The following is a 19697-nucleotide window of genomic DNA, read 5'->3' as shown; positions in this document are numbered from 1 at the left end:
GGATCTATTGCTATTATGAAAATCCTTGCTTCAGTGGCATTTAGTAAATAAAAGATGCTTTAACAGCTACTTGAGAGTCATTCTCATCTGATATTGGTGAGGCCTCCTAACTGCAGTTACAGATTTAGAATTCACAATTATCTATCATGTATTCTTTCTTTTGCTATATAAATTGTCAGCAAAGTTATCTAGCTTCCAGTTCTTGAAGATACTACACAATAACTTTAAAACTAGTTTGGGGACATGAGGGTGTGAAGTGATATTTGTTGGTGGTTAAACATTTCAGATAATGGGCCACTAAATGCCTCATGTCCAGGAAAAGCTTTTTTTTGGTTGGAGAAGCCAAGGCACTCTCAGTCCCAAGATGCTGAGCTGGGTGTCACCTAAAATACAGTTACCAGCCCAGAGAAGTAAAATGACATTTAAAGTGTCTGAAATAACAAATTTCTAAAAAAGAAAAAAACCCCAAAACTGTTCTGAACAAAGAAATCTTCCCCACAACAGGAGAAATGTGTTTGGGAAGATTAAATGGCTGAAACTGAAGGACATATGAAACAACAGTAAGATGGAGAGCTTGAGATTCATTTTAAGGTTGAGAGCCTATGTATATACTACAGATGAAAATAGGACTGTGATTCCTGGTTCAACTGGCTTTAAATAAGCTACCAAAAGAGCTGATATGAGTGTGGCTCTGCAGCAGCGCAGAGCAGGTTGCAATGTCAGTGTAGCTGCAGCAGTGCAGAGCAGGTTGTATACATAACCATTTATATTTTCACAGCATTTGAGTGGTTTCTGTAGCACATGCTGGGCTCACTTATGTTGCAGCATGGGTAAAGCTAAGTTGGTTCTGTTAGCTTGAGGAAAATCAGTTTCTTAGCCACGGTAAAATTTCTCAGAGTAACAGAGGCTGTGGCCAGGACTTTTCAGTTCTTATAACTCAATGGCAGTTTGACATCTCTTGCTGTTCATTGACAAGATGGAGTGGTAACTGTGAAGGTGTTCTTGAGCATTGGGGTTCTTGGTTCCTTCTCCTTCCGAGGACATGACAGAAATGCTTAGCTGAAGAATCTTCATAAGTCTATGCATTCATATTTTAGGTTTTAGTGGAATTTGGGCTACCAGGGGTCAAACAGCTGCCCACCAAATGTGGATGTCCATCACCTCAGCACTCCTCATGATTTTCAAATGGCAAAAATACTTTAATGTCATGTGTTATTCTGCAATACTGTCCTTGCTGGATTTTTTGTTGTTGTTGTTATTAAATTACGGTTAATGTTTCAGACCTTTCTGTCCGTGAAGCTTACAAATCATCCCTTCTGTCTTGGATCTTACTCAGGTTTTGGTTTCCTTTTGCCCTATGGATAGGGAACAGCAGCAGCTGAGAGGGTGGTGGACTGCTTCAGGTGGTGGGCTGTGACCTCCTCCACCAGTTCCTCACTCCTTTTCTTACCAAACAAGACACCAAGATGGGCAGCGTGGCATGTTCCCTTCACGAAGAAGGCCAGAGTAAGCAAGGAAATGCCACATCATATTGCAGCCTGGCACTGCCCGCTGCATCTCCCATCAGTCACATAAAACACTTCTACCCAAGCAGAGGCTCCTGGCTCTGCAGTGTGTCAGCTGTGAGCAAATTAGCACAGGGCACATGGCTTTCTTCACTACCCGAGCATGATTTAAACCAGTACTGAGAGCAACTGTCTTGCATCAGGTACTGCCCTGCTTGCCAGCACATCACCACGATAAGAAGGGCAGATTGTTGTTAACAGACTAAGGCAGCATAAGAAACAAATCCTTTGTGTTGGCCCTTGCTGTGGTTCTCAATAGAGAACCATATTCATCCATTACCAAAACATCACTCTAGACCTGAGCATTAGCTCTTTTAGTTTAATGCAGAGACATATACGGCAAAAGCACTTTTCCTAAAAAGCAAACATTTAGCTCTGACATGTTGCATTATTAAATTATTATTTTCTACTCCCAGTTCCTATCAAATCCATCAAACAAACTGTTCAGAACAGTTTTTTGGAAACAAATGATTTATAACAAGTTGGCGTCAATCACCAGCAGCTCATGCAGATTGTTCTGTCAGGTGCTTGGCGGGATGTGTGCCGGTGTCCGTCAGGGATGATTCGAGTCCTCCCTGACACATTGCAGAGGTGGTGGAGTGGCACTGAGTGGCACAAGCAGGTACCATTGTTAGGATTCAGGGATGCAGAAAGATAAGTAAACTTTTTTCCCCCCCTTCTTTTGAGGGAACATGTGCCTGTCAGTTGTTTGTCTCTGCTTACTATGCATCACTTGAGAAGATCCAGAGTCCACATTTTCCAGAAGTCAGGGCTGGACAGAGCTGTTCATACTGCTGATTCTCTCCTGGGGGGATTGTAACTAGGTGTCAGGGGACCATTTCTACAGATAGTAAAGATTTTCTTGACAACATTGGCTCCCAGTGGAAACCCAGATCATTAAATTGATTTTTTTTCCATATAGGACTGTCCTTGCAGTTGTTTCTAAGGAGTTTCTTTTAGACAAAAGTAAGGAAATGGCAAAGTTTTGACTGAAGGGGGTAGATGGGCAAGAAAGGAGAGGTCACAGGCATATACAGAACAGCCTGCAAGCTTTTCTACTTCATGTGGAGAGCTATACTATTACTGAGACAGGAGATCAGAAATACCTTCCTACGCTCCAAGCCAGACCCAACAGCACTGGACTGTGGAATACTTGATCCACTGGGTAAAATTATTCAGTGTTTTCTACAGAGTCGACTGACAGAAATCAAGCTCAGAACTGTCAACAATTTCAGTCGTCCTTTTATTTTAACCTTGTCTTAAAAAAGGAGTTTAGAGTTGGTTGTGTTATAAGGGAGGAAGGTCACAGTGTAGGAAAAGTGGCGATGTAGTGGTCTGTCTCTAAAGAACACTTTTCTTATATTCCAGTGCTTCTGAAATGAAAATACACATGGAAATAGTTAATTTTCTTCTTGTTTTTATGAGAGGAAAGTAGCATACAGTTGAAGCTGATTACAACAGTGCATAGTGGCATCAGGATCTTAATGTTCTGATCAGATCCCATAAGATGTAGTTCCTGTAGAATAATTATTTCACATAGGTCCAGCCTACCTTTATGGAACACTTTGAGTTTCTTTTCACATGACTGGGAAGTAAAAACTGCTTTTTCTCTGAAAGAACCTTAATTTAAAAATCATAGTAATATATATTTGAATATGTAATAATCAATGCTTAGAATTTAGAGTGAACCAGATGAATAGTTTACCAAAGAGAGGGCAGTGCAGAACTTGTAAGGCTTATGAAGTTTATTTCTTACTCTTCTACACTATCTTCTGTAGTTTCCTGTGGATCCAAAATGATGTTGTTACCTTCTGTGCTCATTTTGAATTATTGGTGCCTTCTAGATAGATACTGATGGCTTATAGGCACCTGCCTGGGAGTTTTCTCAGACTGCTGTTAACTCAGCCAACATGTTTTTCAGATTGTCAGAACTAATATTATTATGGAGTGACTCTTCACTTACATTTATAATTATTATGAACCAAATTTTGCCTCCAGATATGTCCCTGAGTTTGCATCCTTGAGGGCCTCTCGGCCTAGGCTTTCATTTTTCAGGGTCATTCCAAATCTTCCTTCCAGCCCCTCCCTTGCCCTGGTGAGTCAGCAGGATTCACTTCCCACTCCCAGGAAGATCAGCACTTGCTTAACACAGTGAGTTCACAGGCAAAACCAGCCATCTGTGTCATTATGGATTAACCTCAGAAACAGATTCAATTGTGTTGTGCCATAAGTAATTTATTTCCAAGGACGGTCTTTTTGTGTGAGCAGGGCACTCCCTTCAGCTCCTGGTCACAAGCAGGCTGGGACAGCTTGCTGGGGGCAGTGGTGACAGCACTGGCCCTGGGATACTAGAGAACCATCTCTTCCATAGAGAGATTTAAAGTCTAACGTGTGTTCTTTAATACAAGCAGAAATGGGAGTAGGGCAGGACTAAGCAATGAAGTGATGGTTTTCTCCATGTCCTAGAAAATGCTTGGAATAAAGCCTAGGTTTTCTGACACTTATGTGACAGTGAATATTGTTCCTGCAGTGTTTTGTATTCAAGAATCACTACAGTTTGATTTAACTTGAGCAAACTACACAAGAGCCCTCTTCAGATTGTAACTGCTACTGCTTTGATGATTAAATAACCTTTATTTTTGTGGCATTTCAGTCCAGCTAGTTAAGTCTCATGATCTAATTAGCATTTGATATTTGGTAACTGAAGAGAGTATCAAGAACCTCTAAATTAAATATTTCAGAAACAAAATGTCCTGTCTGAGAATTAAATAAGAATTGTTAAAACAAGCCAGTCTTTCTTCTATTCATCACTGTTTACATTCTAGTTTATTCATTAATTTTTAATGCACAGAATGAAAACTTAATGACCCCAGCATGCAGTGTTTGGTTCGTCCTGAACGGCTCTTTGTCTTTTTTTTCCTCTTTTGTTTCTTGGGCAAAAGTTGACAGTCAAAAATGTCCCCAATTTACCAATGTCCCCGATTGTCTAAAAATTTTGGGAACTACTGAGCAATAATCTGTGGCAACAAATAGTTTTCTAGCTGTCTTAATGTATGTCACCATAGAGATGATGACTATTGCTCATAAATTAGTGGATACTCTGCTATCTCAGGCAACTCTTTTATAACAGTGTTCAAAAGTGTAGGTTAAGCAATTGGATTCATGTTTTGTGAGTAAGGTAAGGCAGATCAGTCCCTTCTAGTGTCATTTGAGAATTTTGTCAGCATCTGGCTGGTATGTCAAAGTGGGTGGCTACTTGCACACATTATATCTGTCAGTTCATAGTTATTACATGTTTTTTAACAATTTAACACTGGTCTTCAGTCAGCAGATGAAAATCTACAGTCATCTACAGATGAAAATCTTCAGGCTTCTGAAGTCTGAGGTTTTCTTTTAGGACTATTCTATGTTTTATTTCTCACATATAGTGAGAAAAAATAGATAATATTCCAAATAACAGAAAGCACCTTTTGCATCAGCTTTAAAAGACCAGAAGTGAACCAAAAAGTAGGTAATCATATATCTCTAATTTTATCTTCCCTTTTGTTGGTAGGGCTTAATTCAGGTTGCAGGACTTTGGTCCTGTGGCTTGTTGCTTGAGTAGAAGTGGTAAAACCAGTTTGTTTCTGATTCTATCACAATAGGAATACACTCTGTGCAGCTACGCAGCAGAATCTGAATTATACAAAAGAAAGAGAAGGGTGGCTGGTGTTTGTGTCTTCATGCAGAAGAACAAATTATCCCTGTGAGATGGGACACTGCCTACAAATCCAAACATATTGGTTAATTTTTGTACCAGTAGCATGTGGAAGTCCCACACATGCCTATGATGTGGTTATGCCATGCAAAATAAAAGCATAGGCACACAGAAAATCTGTAGTGCAGGCAGGAGAAAACACAGCAGCACAGATGGGTGAAGTCTTCCAAATGACAAAGGAAATCTGAGGTTGAGCTGAGAACTGAATGCTGTTCAATCAAAATCTATTGCCATAAGCTGAAGATGTTTCATCTTTTCTAAGCACTGTCTGAAAAGAATAGGAAGTGGTAACACTGAAATAGTAATCTGTCTGATTCAGGAAATACTGATACCAAAGTGTTGTTGTGCAGTTCAGACATCCCTGATAACCTGCATTCCAAAAGATTTGTTTTATAATGAGCCTTTGCAGCCTTTGGATCTATTAACTGAAAAGACAGAACAAAACATCTTGCTATGTGGTAGTGAAGGGAAGAAGGTGTAGGGAAAGACAAACTTCTTGCACAGCTTTGTTGACTGAAAGTGGTGACTGTGGAGCTGGGGCAAGGAGCATGTTGTGTATGACAGAGAGAATATTGAAGGCATTTTGTTCAGGTGGAGCTGTTGCTGAGAGGTCACTTTGGTGAAAGGATTTTACTTTCAGGCTCTCAACACCCATAGATAAAATGTCTCTTTTAACTGTGTTGAACCCATCAGTTCTCTTCACTACAGGGGATTATGCAGTATTCTGCTGAGGAGCACCTATTCTTCTCCAAACAGGCTAGTCATCCTTCTATGCCCAGCAAAGCTTTTCTCTTCAGACTTCATCAGAGGCTGGTTTTGACCTTCTTTTGCCTAGGATGGCTTTTGAAAAATTGTTATACACCTTGTTTAGTGATTTCAGTTTGCAAATAACATGTTGATTTATATTTACTTTTCTGCAAAATAAAAGGGCATAAGTCTTGTGTTGAGACAGTATATGAATGATAAGATTTTGATAAGGTAGAAAGGATAATGGGTACTGGAGGAACAGAACTCAATATTATTTGTATTCAAACTCAGCATCCATCACTGTTGTCTCTGACTGCCCCTCGCAATTATAAGGGCAGCATCATCTCTTCCTTTAGGAGGGAACTGAAATTGTTTGATGAAAAGGTTATGTGAGAAAGTGGACATATATTTTGGGGTGTTTCTACCTGATCTTTTCTATCAGTAAATTCAACTTTTACCATGTAAATTCTTTTTCCTCCTCACCATCATTTACTTCTTGAGCTTGACATTCATTTCTGTCACTTAAGTCAGTGCATCTGACTCCAGATGCAACTCAGCCATATATTTATAAGTAAAAAGGAGCTATTTTTACCTCACCTTACTTTAAATATTATTAGAAATAATTCCTCATTCCCTTGTGTTTCCAGCATCAACTCTCAAGAGAATATAGGATAAGGAAAAGATAACTTTTTGATGCCTGCTTGGCTTGAGTGGAAGGAAGCTAGAAAGAGGCTTTGCATGTAATTGTTTTTATAGATAGCTATGTGGCCACACAGAATTGTTCCTTGTTGTCTTTTGCTGATACTGGTCACAGCTTCCTTCTGCCTTTTTTGAAACAGTAAGGCAATTTTTTATCATTGTGCAATTTACATACCCATTTTGCTAGTATGCCATGCAAACTAAGGAGTGTGCTTCCCTACTTCCCCTGCAGATGCATGTACAGATATCCCTCCTAAGAGAAGAGTTTTGGGGTGTTTTTTTCAGTGTAATGAATACAGGTAATTTGAGCTTAACTCCAAGAAAATGACGAGAGAAGTACTAGTAACAATAGTACCTGCAAGCGTGTCTGAAACAATGCCTGAACTTTTCTAGGTCACAGGTTTTGGTTTTGCTCTCACACTCCAGTCTGAGAAGCAAAAGCACAAACCACAGAAAGAAGGGCTGGTACACAGGTGCAATAGTTGCTATCGAACTGAAAACATGGTGCGGTTTTTGTGGTAGTTGCCATAGCAACAAGATCATTTAGAGAACATAATCCCATTAAGAGAAAACATTTTTAAACTTAGCTAATTGTACATGAGTTTATGTTGTTTCCCAACCTGTTTTTGGAAGATTTCATTTTTAGGATACTAATAAAAGACTGATTAAAAGCATTGCACATTGTCCTAAATTGCCTACAGAAAGAGAGGAGATGGGAATTATGTAAATTATTGCAGGTATCCTTAGATTGAACCAGTATGATCAAGTAAATTAATTCATGTGCTCATTGCTGTATTAAAAGTCCTAAGATAGCAGCTGTATCTATATTATATTATCACTTTGGTCAAATTCTGGTCCTTCCAAAAGCATTCCTTAAATGTGCTTTTCCCTTAGAGACTCTGTTCATTCTTTCAGATGTCTCCCCGGTTTAGAAATTTTAGTAACATTTCCTCTGCACTGACTTGTGCACTAAAAGATGTAAAAAGCCTGTTGATAATTGACAGAAAGCAAGCTAATGGATTGTAAAAAAGCAGAATGAATATATCTAAGATGAAATGTTTCACCTGTGGGAAGGCAAAGTTAGATTTAGGAAAAAACCTGAAAGTAAAAAGGAGTGCTGAGATCTGCAGGTGCTATAAGGAACCAGGGATTTCCAGCTAAATACTCTAAGAAGTCATGTTCAAAAGTCTGTCCTTTGTATTTTAGCCTTGCTCCAGAGAAATGTTGCTGCCACATATCCGTATAAAAGAAATAGCAATATTGTCAATGGTTAAACAGCAGGATTGTATCTATTGAATTTTAACTGATGTGAGTATTCTGCTTAGTAACACTTCTGGTCAGCAGTCATATTTTCATTCAAGAAGTGATCTGAAAAATTCTTTGGCACTGCAAGTCAGGAAGGTCAAGAGCTTAGAAAGTTTCAAAAGGGATTTGGATATCTGTAGAGCAGTTATAAATACCTGGAGTTACACAATATTGGTGATTATGCTTCTTTGTCTCCTCTCCCTTTCTATGCCTCTCTGGTCCACATGCACTTATCTTCCATTTAGGTCCTGTTACACCTGAAGCAGATGGAATCACTGCTGTGGGAGGCATGGGGTAGTCTATATGAACACAAACTCTCATGCAATACAGCAATCCTCTATATCTTGTGAGCAGCAAACCTCACAATTCTGGAGGCCAAACTGGTTCTTGGTGTGTGAGTGTACAGCTTTATGTAAGGTTTCCCAGTTTCCAGTGGGATCTTCTCCAGTTTACATAGATCCCTAGCAAACTACCTTTCAAAGACGTAAGGAAGCTGAAAAATGCATTCACCTGCAGTGTGGAAAGAGGCAGAGAGCTCAGAGCCAAAGCTGTCTTGGTCAGAGACACATCAAGGACTGTTGTATGGAATTCAAATGTCTGTAAGAAGAGGTTCTGGAACAAATTGTTGGAGTGAGTGGTGACCTAAAATTGTATTGGAAGTCAGGGATAAAGTTGCAGAATTGTGAGCTGTGATATGTAGACTTTTGTCTAAAACTGCAGAAGGCCTGGACCGTGGCAAATGTGATATCAGTCTTTTAAGAGCTTTTAAAGACTTTTAAAGGGTTCCAGAAGAGTTCCTGAGAACTACAGGATGTTAATCATGAGAGGGAAAAGTAAATTTGTCTATACCAATCAAAAGGAAAGGGAATAGAATATGAAACTAATACAATTAAAAGATCCATGGTTCACTTCGGAGCCATGAACTTGGTTTTTGTTTAAAATACAAATAATTTTTAAAAGATCCACCTCACAAACAGCCATGTGGACAGAGAGTTCCAGTTGGCAGATTCCATTTGTAACATAATACTTTGATTTCCAAAAGGCAGTTCATGAGGTCCATACTCTTTAAGACCTCTTCCAACTCAAACCATTCTATGTGCCCTGTGCTTTATAGTCTTTCTTGGGCATCTGCTTTTTGGTGGAGCCAAATATCCTGAAGAAATATCCTTGACCTGTTCCCTATAAGTATTACTGATCTAGATGCGCTTTTATCTTATTTTGAAAGCATACACAAAGATGATGTTTACAATAGTTTTGTTAATCCCACATTGCTCTTCAGAATTAAAATCCTCTAATGAATGGTTTTGAACTTAGTGAAGTTAACTTTATGAAATTATTGTTCTTTTCTTTTTCCTTCTCACATAATGCCTAATATTATTAGGTGGCAGTGCACCCACAAATAGCAAAGAGAATATTTTATTATGCTGACAAGATTCAAAAATTTGTCCTTTCTAAGTAGAAAGCTTGGAAAATATATTTTAAGTCAGAAGAACAAACTTTCTCCTCTTCACAAGACTGTTAGGGAAGAAGGAGAATAGGTAAAAAATGTGTAACACATCTGAATTTTCAAAAGACTTCAGTGAATCTAAACAATAGGTGGTCATATTTTTTAAGCAAACATTAAACAATACAGCATTAATAGAGTCTCCATGTTGTCTTTAGAATATTTTTATGTAGTCAATATAATATGAGCTATTGGGATGGTATGTGTCTTATTTTTGTTGTGATACTAAAGTGTTCTCCAAAAACTCTTCAGCTACAGTGTTTTACTTAAAAATTATATTTTGCAGCTCAAGTTTAGAAAAGAGTAACTCTCTACAACAAAAATTTCCTTGCTACATAAAGAAAAAAAAAGAAATTTGTTTTAGATAGCTGAAGTGCCTCACCTAACATTTTAAAAGTGGAAAATGAGTTTACAGGGCTATGGCAAGGAAAAAGAAGGAATCTGCAAGACCTTTTACTTTTAAAATTGTCTTCCAATAAAACCAAGCAGGTTCACCTGTAAACATGTGAAGATAGCAAAATAAAATTGTTTAATTGATCCAAACCTAAAGGAAAAATACCATTGAAAATACTGGATACCTTCACTCTCCACCCTCTTTGTAATCTTAAAAATTATCACACTTTTGCTTAACTCTGCTGGTAGCCAGTAAATAGTATTTTGGACCAAACTGAATGTTTTCATTTCATTGTTCACTGAACATCATTAATCTTGTTCTTTAAGGTAAAAGCATAAGCAACTCTCTCTCTTTGTTCTTTTTATTTCTCCTTTTCTATATCAACTAAAATATCCAAACCTTAAGGGTAGCTATTATGCCTTCAGTAAGAAAAATGCATTGCTTGCGAAACAACTTTGATTCTTGTTTCCATGTGATTTTTTTGCTCAGGTTTTACATTTCTGCCCAATCATGTAATGCTGACCTGCATGAGACTCAATTGATTTTACTAGGTCATTAAAAAAAATCTTTACACAAAATCATTTCCATTTACAGCCTTTCCAGATCAGGATATTCAGTCTTATTTTCCATAACAATAACATTTTATACAGAAAAAAATCAAGAATTAGGATAGCAGAGGGGTAGTAACCCCTGCACTCTATGTTGTTCAGCTCTTAAGAGGACATGTCATTGAGAGGACATGTCAGTGTCAGGACAATTTCTAAAGTCAGGTGGAGTCTGCTGTGTCACTATTTAAATCAGACACACAGTAAAATAGATAAGAGACTCAGAAAGTTAGGAATTGGTGGGGAGAGCCTGGATTTTGTACCCTCAAATTATCTAATACCCAGATCACTGTAGCTTGCCTAGGGTATTAAGCTGCCCAGGCACCAAAATACCCCTCAAGAAGCAGAATGGTCTTTTATGATTTTATTAAAACAGTTCAGTTTTAACCCTTAGAGCTGTTTAGAATACTATTTTGTTTCCCCAGTGTGTCTGAGTGAAAATTTGCCACTTCAAAGCATTAATGCAGTGAACATTAAAGTCAATGACCTCATCATGTAAATTGTTATTAAGCATGAGGGATCTTCATCTGTACCTTAAGGACTGGTCTGCATCCCTAAAAGCAGAACCAAAGATAACATCTTTCTTCAAGGTTATGATAATTTGTGCCATTCACTCAGTACCTGCTCTAAGGGGGTCTCATTCAAATGATAAAACAGGAAAAAAAGGATATTTTATTCATCTTAGCTTTTTGTAATCCATGCTCTTTAGTTGAAGGATTTTGCAGATGGATAATTGGTTTTAATCCTGGATGACTGTATATAGCCTGATCCAAAGACCATGGGGAAGAAGGGTATTTAAGCTCCTGCAGAGTTTGAATACAAAGGTAATATTTTTTCTTCTCTTGTCATGAGTAGAGACATCCCAATATCTTATTTTTAGCTTTCAAAACAAACAAATGATGCCTTTTATTTCACCACTGTTCATTAATTTTCATACAAGAGCATTTGCTTTGTGTGGATTCTGATGAATTGTATTATGGTAGCCACCATGATAAACTGATTTCCAGAGAAGGGGAGGTTACTAGGTAGGTACTGCAGTGTTACAATTAAACAAAGTTTGTGAGATTAATTGTGTAATACTTCACAGAGAGGAAAAAAAAGTTAAATTTTGAGGCTACGGTTCACATCCTGCACTCCAACAGCAAACTACATGTGTCCCTTTTCTCACCAGACACTAAATTTTCTCATTTATTCAAAAGAAGCCTGTGAGACTTCAGTTATCCCTTGCTGTTTCTGAAGTAGTTTTAAAGAAGATATAATTACTGAGTTCTAGTAGGACTGGCATTACTCCTGCCCAGTGCTGTGATAGGACCCCCCGTAAAACACTAGGATCTGATGAGGTAATTATCCAATCCCTGTATCATAAAAATGAAGCCTCAGCTTATTTCCTTCTTTTTTTTTTTTTTTTGTAAATTATTGAAATAATACAAATGGTGGGGAAAAGTCTCTTCTTGTTGATGAAGTTTTAAAAGCTCCTGTCTGAGCCCCACATCTCCCCTTAATGAGTGTTTTGAAAAATATTCCAGGAAATAAACCTGTCATTTGAAAGAGATTAAGTGACTAGGAACTGTAAACTGCATTTTACAGAACAAGTATCTGTCTACAGAACACACTTGTATACAATAGCAAGCTGTGATATGCAGATACCTGAAAAAATAACCAGCATTCTTTTCATCAAGGTCAAATCTGTCTGAATTTCTCCTTGTATTTTATCAAGGTTCTTGTGGGAGGAATTAGTAATGACTGCAAAAATTCTTAAGGAAGTGAATGTCACCACTGAGAATGTCTAGTCTAAAAGTAAATGCATTATACATTGACACTTTTAGGTAGTTCAATGAGTAAACCGGTTATAGTAACAGGACAAAGGTGTTCAGATCAAATAGATCTTTTCCAAAAATCCAGTAACAACTCTTCTTAAGCACAATCTTTGTACTTTTCTGTGTTCAAAAGAGTAATGTTTTGGAAATCTCCATTGAAGTGAATTTCGTTGTCTTTTGAATGGTAACTATGTATATTTTTCCAATAGAAGTCTTTAAGAATCTGAGGCACATGTCAGTATTCCCGAACTGTATAATGGTGCTCTGAATCCAAAGAGAGAAAAAGTAACCTCTCTATTTAACTGTGTAACACAAACACTGAAAATAATCAAGCTGATTGTAAACCAGAAAACCAAATGTACTTGCTTATGGCAATCTAAATGAGAGGTTGTGTGTCAGACAGTAATGCATTGGGACTCAGAGGGTTGGCAGACACGGTGAAGAATGCTGGGCAAAGGGATTCTTGAGAAAGAAATGACAGTGTCATTTGAAGCAATGTTGAAATAATCCTCTCTTAGAATAATAAAAAGGAGCAACACTGTGTGAAAACTCAGTTAATCAAACTGTCTATCTCTAAATATAAGGCTTAGCTGCCTCTGATCTTTGCAATGTGTCCTCTGGGAATTTTCACTAAAGCTTCTGTTCAATAACTGCTCTGGAGGTTATATCTTCATTTTCGTTTTGGTTAAGAGACCTAAACCTTGCTTCTAATTAAGCAGCCTTACTGGTGGCAGCTAACAAAAAAATCTGTAAGGAAAGGAAGGAAAACAAGGTGAAAAAGGAAAACAAAGTGGAAAAGAAAAGATCTTTGGAGTCTTGCCATAAGGAGGGAGCTTTTGCAATTTTCTGGAAGATGCTGGAGATAATTTCAGTCTCTATTTTCCAAATACAGAAAAAAAAAGACGAAATCAATTAACTTATTCAGTTTGTCTACTAATACTGCTCTATTACTGTATGTTGCCTTCAAATTCCATCCAGAGGCTAAGAGACTAAAGACAATTATTATTTTGTGATTATGCTAGTATTGGTTTCTATATTTGCACCTGCTCATGCATTACTGTTCAGTGTCATAGAATGATCAAGAGAGAACTTTCATCTGACTGAGTATGGCTCATCTCTATGTTTTGGTTGAAATCAAAACATGCTTCTGGATTTTTATTATTTTTATTTTAACACAGACAGTTCTGTCATAACAGAAAGGAAGGAAATAATATGCTTTTTAATATCCCACTGACAGAAACTGTAAGACTAAACAGTAAAGGAATGGGCAGCTGTATGTCTTTGGATCCTCTAATATTCAGGCTGTTCTGAGGATCTTTCACAATTAATTGACATTTCTATGGGTTTCTACCAGAGCACATAACTTCGTAAATGCCATTATTGTTTGACCACTTTGACAGTTGTGACAAAACTGTAACAGAGTTGTTAAAGAGATTGACTTCATATATTTGCCATCATACAGAATGTAATGATTTCCTTTTTTATTCTTTCCTGTTTAAGTGGTAAACAATGAATGTAGAATATTTTTATGACTACATAAATAATTATGTCTATCTTACAATGCCGGCTAAACATTTCTAATACAAAATTAATTTGTTAACCACTCCACTGAAATTTCTTGGGAAGAACTTGGACATATGCTCTGAAAGTTTGATTCCATTCTGAAAAGTGACAATACTGAAGTGTCACCTTTTAACTTATCAGATCTGCTCCATATGTGTTCAGAGTTTTATCTGCTGACTTCTGTGGCAAAAATATGTCTCTACTGCTTGTTTTACTCATGTTCATCCTCCAGAAGGGGCACAGCTCCATGAAGAGATCTTGATTCTGCTCCTTTCTGTGTATCTTTATCACTAGAAGTGTTTTCTGAGTTTTAATTAAAAGGATACATCAGATAACCTCAAGAGACTGTATCTGACTCAGTCATGTTGCGCTGGGTCAATATGTACTTGGATGGCAGTGGAATTACTAAGATATGGTAACAGACCTAATTAGTTCTGCACAAACATTATTTACTGACGGTCATGGAGCAGAGAGGGAGGATCAAGGCTGACTTCAAATGAACGGTAATTTTTCTTAGAATTGTTAGTGGGAGAGGAAATGGGAAGCAAATAGCCCTTCTCTAAAGCAAACATTTGATCTGAAATTTCGGAGACACATTAACTTTGAAACTCCATGTTGCCACTTTTACTGGACTGCTTTTCTTAGAATAATTCTTTGGATTCCAAGCAATGAAAAGGGAGCAATTCAAAGAATGGCAGCAAAGTGAGTGAAAAGTTTAGATCACAAGTCTGATGAGGAGTGGCTGCAGGAGCTGTGGTTTTGTAGTCAGGAGAAATGAAGGCTCAGCTCTCTGCAACTACCTGAAAGGAGGTTGTAACGAGGTGGAGGTTGGTCTTTTCTCCCAAGTAGCAAGGGAGAGAACAAGAGGAAATGGCCTCCTGGCCAGGCGAAAGTTCCACCAGGGGAGGTTTAGATTGAATATTAGGAAAAATTTCTTTATAGAAAGGATTATCAAGCATTGGAGCAGGCTGCTCAGGGAAGTAATAGAGTCACCATCCCTGAAGGTATTTAAAAGATGTATAGATGTGGCACTTGGGGACATGGTTTAATGGTGTGCTTGGAAGTGCTGGATTAAAAATAGACCTCAATGATTTTGAAGCTCTTTTCTAACTTAAATGGTTCTATGATTTTATGACATTGAGGTAATTTTAAATTTTCATGATTTGGGGCTTTTGTTTGCTTTGTGTACCTGAGAAATGTTTAACAATCCTTTTGTTCACATTTCTGTTCAGAATTTTGCCAGAATGTTATTTTTATCTTGCTGATGAGACTGCTTTGTGTGTATGACTCATGTATGCCACGCTGCTGAGTACTTATATTTATTATTTATACAGCCATGCATATTCCATGAAATGGACATTTCTCTGTCACCTTCATTGATGTCTGAAGCTTTATGGAGAAAAAAGGTAGCTCAAAAAAACAGCTCTTTATTTAAGATGGACATCAGGAGTTCAAAACAAGCATTTTTTCCCCTTAGATAAAAGTTGCATCAAAGCCTTCAAATTTTCTTACAGGGAGTAACTGAAATTCTGTAATTTATCATGGGCTGATATTTGGGTGCTTGCTCTCTGTTCAAATGTCCTGGCTTGAACACAGTAGAAATTTCTCACTAGGGAAAAAATCAAAAACATTTAACCATAAAAACATTCTTATAATGCTCACATGCCTGGAAATTATGGTAGTGAATATTTTATAAATATACAGACTGAAAGAAAAACCTGTAATGGGATTAAAATTAGGAAAAAAATTCACCTCTTCCCTAAAGCCCTTCAACCTCCCATAGTACATTTGGATTTTGTAATAAATTAAACAAATAGCCATTACATTGGGAGGTTCATAGGATTATGCTTATGCCATGTTATTATTCAGTTGAATGTAGTTTTAGAAATTAGATATTACAGGATTTTCATATATTCTGCTTGCCTTGCCTTTATACACCATTTAATTGAGAAGTGGTATCTAGTTGCTGTTAGGAAAGTTTTCACCTAGGAGAGATCAAGAGGCTTTTGTGGGTCGCTCTAGTCCACTCCTCTGGATGATCACATTTTAATGACAGAAACAAACATAGTGGGAAAGGCTCTTAGGTGAATTGTTTCTATCTCAAAAGATTTTTCACCATGGTATCATCCTTAATGCAGCAAAACAGAAAAACCTTTCATAATTGCTGTGATATTCTGCTCTTAATAGCCTGGTAAAAGAGAAAAAATTAAAAGTGAAATGCTAGGCCTCGTGACTGAAAGCATAACAGAACAGTAAAGATGGGTGGAGGTGGAGAATCAGGTGTGAAGCCACCTCAGTAACTTCTAAAGCCAAGACAATGTTGGGGCACAATGTCGGTGTGATACCCACAAGAGAAGCTGTTGTAATTCATACCCCTATTGCTTTAAATCCATTCATCTCTCAATGGATTACATGCAGTTGATGTGTCATTTGGATAAATAAAGGAATGCTGTGTTATTCTTCGCTTAGCAGACTATTATAAGGCTCATTGCTTCAAGCTGTTGACTATCTTGTTGAGGACATTTTTGCCCATGCATTAGCGAAAGGTGAATCAATATTGGTTATTAAGAGTCCTTTTGTTGCTGTGAGAATCCCTTGCATATGGGATATGATCACAGGATCAAGTATAATGTTCCCAGCTCTCATATTGAATCTATGCATGAAGCAGAAATATAAACAGCAGAAGCCATCTTCTGCCTCCCTCAAACTGTTTGCTGTTTCCTGCTATAAAGTAAACATGGATCATTTTAAGGGTCTCTTTTTGGTACACTGGGAAAAATTTTATTCTTCAGATTAACAAAATCCAGCCATGGGTATTGCCAATTGCCCTGGAAATATTCAGTCATCAGCATCTCAGAATAATTCTGTATTCTACTCAGATGCTGCTTCTTCCAAAAAATATTCTTCTCTCATCTCCTAAAGGTTGCATTCTGGATAATCCAGTATATTTTTTTTCCCAGGAGCATGGGATTCATTTTACCTAACTGTAGCATTTAAACCTTAAGTGTTTTGTCAAAAAAATGCCTCTCTGGGCTTACTGAAGTCCATGGAGGAGACCTTTCAATAGGCATTTATAGAAGACACAGGTCTAAGGTACTGAAGATAAATTGTCCCCTTGGACATCTCTTCCCACTGTCAACATAAGTGGTGTGGTCATTAGCTGTGTGTAGAGGCTTACTGTTTAGACTAAAGAAAATTAAGCCCGTCCTATTTCATATTGTCTTCTGAGATACCACACAGACCTGGGCAACATGCAAAGTGTAATTAATGGTAAACCAAAACAAAAAACCTCACAATTTAACTATACACTTAAAGAAATCTGTATGCCAAAATATATGGATTGCGCTGATTCTGACAAGTTAAGATAAACCTATAAATAAAATCTTATTTCTGTCCTTCCTTTTTTCTCTAGAAGGAAATGAAGCCAAAGAAAATCTGAACAATTGGTTATATTTTTTTCTCTATTTTAAATGCAACATTTACTCTTCTACTATATTACCTGAGAGGACACATATATTTAATAATTTATTCTGAAGAAAGTAAAGGAATATGAGCCCCATTTCACAGCTGATAGTATGACAGGCCAACCAATGCCTGAATTGAGGTTACTTTCTCATTCTAATATCACTATTTTTGGATGGTGACACATAAACTTAAAGGGACTTCTGGTAGGGACTTGAGTTAATTTCCACAATATAGCTTCAAACACTAGATACCTCCCCCACACCTTGGTTTTTTTCTATTTATTGTCTGATAAAGTCTGCTGGCTCATCAGTCTTAGTGCAGGGAGAGTGCATTTTTCCTTGGAAGGATTGTGCTATCCAATTGGACACAGCAACAATACTTGCCTATATCTTGAATGCAGCTTGAATAATTACCCAGTTTTGAGAAGAAAAGAGAATATAAATGACTTCTTTATTTTTGAGAAATAAGAGACAGGAATGTTTGTAAAACATCCTTTCTTCTGGTTTTGGGGGTCTTTTTTTGGTGAAGTGGGGAGAATTTTCACTCTGATTTCTGTCCCAATTTTTTTCCTTGTGTCTTCTATTTTCCCTGAAACATAATATTTTAAGAGTTTGGACAGTGTATTTTTCTTTTGATTGTGTCTTCCTGTTTTGACACCACGAAATAATTGCACCAATATCTACTTTTTAGTTTAATTCACTAAGAAACTTGGTGTATAGAGTGTTCTGGTTGTGATTGTTCTCCTGGAAACTCTCAGTTATAGTATCCTACCCTGATTTTTGACCTGACATTATCACAGTGGCTCATTTCATAGCATCATAGAATCGTAGAATCGATTGGGTTGGAAAAGACCTCCAAGATCATCAAGTCCAACTCTTGATCCAACTCCAGTCCCTTTACCAGATCATGGCACTCAGTGCCACGATCTCACCTTAAAAATCTCCAGGGATGGGGAATCCACCCCCTCTCTGGGCAGCCCATTCCAATGCCTGAGCACTCTCTCTAGAAATAATTTTTTTTCTTATCTCCAGCTAAAATTTCCCCTGGCAGAGCTTGAGCCCGTGCCCTCTTGTCCTATTGCTGAGTGCCTGGGAGAAGAGACCAACCCCTACCTGGCTAGAACTTCCCTTCAGGGAGTTCTAGACAGTGCTGAGGTCACCTCTGAGCCTTCTCTTCTCCAGGCTAAACAACCCCAGCTCCCTCAGCCTCTCCCCACAGCACTTGTGCTCCAGTATTTAACTAGTCTTAGATGGCAGAGAATCAGACAAATCTTTGGTTGTCAGTGGAGAGCAGAATTCAGAGCTTAGAGGGGATGAACCACGTTCTGGAGACTCCTCTCTCCTTCTCCCTCCCTATGGGAGGGATCCAGTGCCTTGCTGACAGACCAAGAATGAGATGTGATGAATCTGGGCCAGTGAGTCTCTAGCCAATGAATTAGATTCTAGCAAAGAGTTAACTGCTGCAAAAGTATAGTTTAACAAGTCATTCAGGTAAAGATTACCTTTTTTGCATAACTTCGAGGGATGGCAGGGAGAAGGACTGTGCATACAAACACGGATACTGGGAATGCTTTGCTTTCATTCAGAGCTCAAGTCAGCACTGAACTTCATAAATCTATCCCACTGACACAAGAATATGTATCATTGTGCATGAGAATAATAATTCTTCTAACAATGTAATCAGAAGTTTCTCATTAATTGCAGTAAAGTTTGGGTCATGTTCTGGTTAATTTCTTCTTTTCGTTGTTAAGAAGTCAATATGTTAAGAATTTAATTTGGTTTAGCTGCTTCTTTTCTGTTATCCCGGGAATGATGTGGTAGAAAGGAGACTCCTTAGCTTGTACAGCCCAAGATGCATAATATCCAAGGACATGTAGAAGCAGTCTTGGGACTCATGGTTTTTCAGTTTCTGGTCAGACATGCAATTGTGGGTCAGGACTAACTGGCAAGTTTCACTCTGGAGTGCTGGTTGGGAGAGAGAGGAGATCCTCTTTTCCTCTTCATTTCTCAACATTGAGCCCTTATGTGTCAGCTCCAGAGACTTTCAGCAAGACCTGCAATTTCCCAAGACACTGCTAAAAACCTCTCCTGAATGTCTGTTCCTTTGCTCCTAGTGATGGTGGCAGGTTGCTGATCCCTTCTGAGTGGGTCCTGCGGTCAGAAAGGTGCTTGCCCACCCCTCCAGGGATGAATGTCTGTCAACAAGGTGGTTCATTGGCATTCTGCTGTGAAGATGGAAGAAAACTGCCTGTAGCGACACAGCATTGGCAAGGTCAG

The sequence above is a fragment of the Pithys albifrons genome, chromosome 7 (genome assembly GCF_047495875.1).
Source record: "Pithys albifrons albifrons isolate INPA30051 chromosome 7, PitAlb_v1, whole genome shotgun sequence".
NCBI classification, from domain to species: Eukaryota; Metazoa; Chordata; class Aves; order Passeriformes; family Thamnophilidae; genus Pithys; species Pithys albifrons.
The sequence above is the reverse complement of the archived record's forward strand: the minus strand, read 5'-3'. Positions refer to the sequence as shown.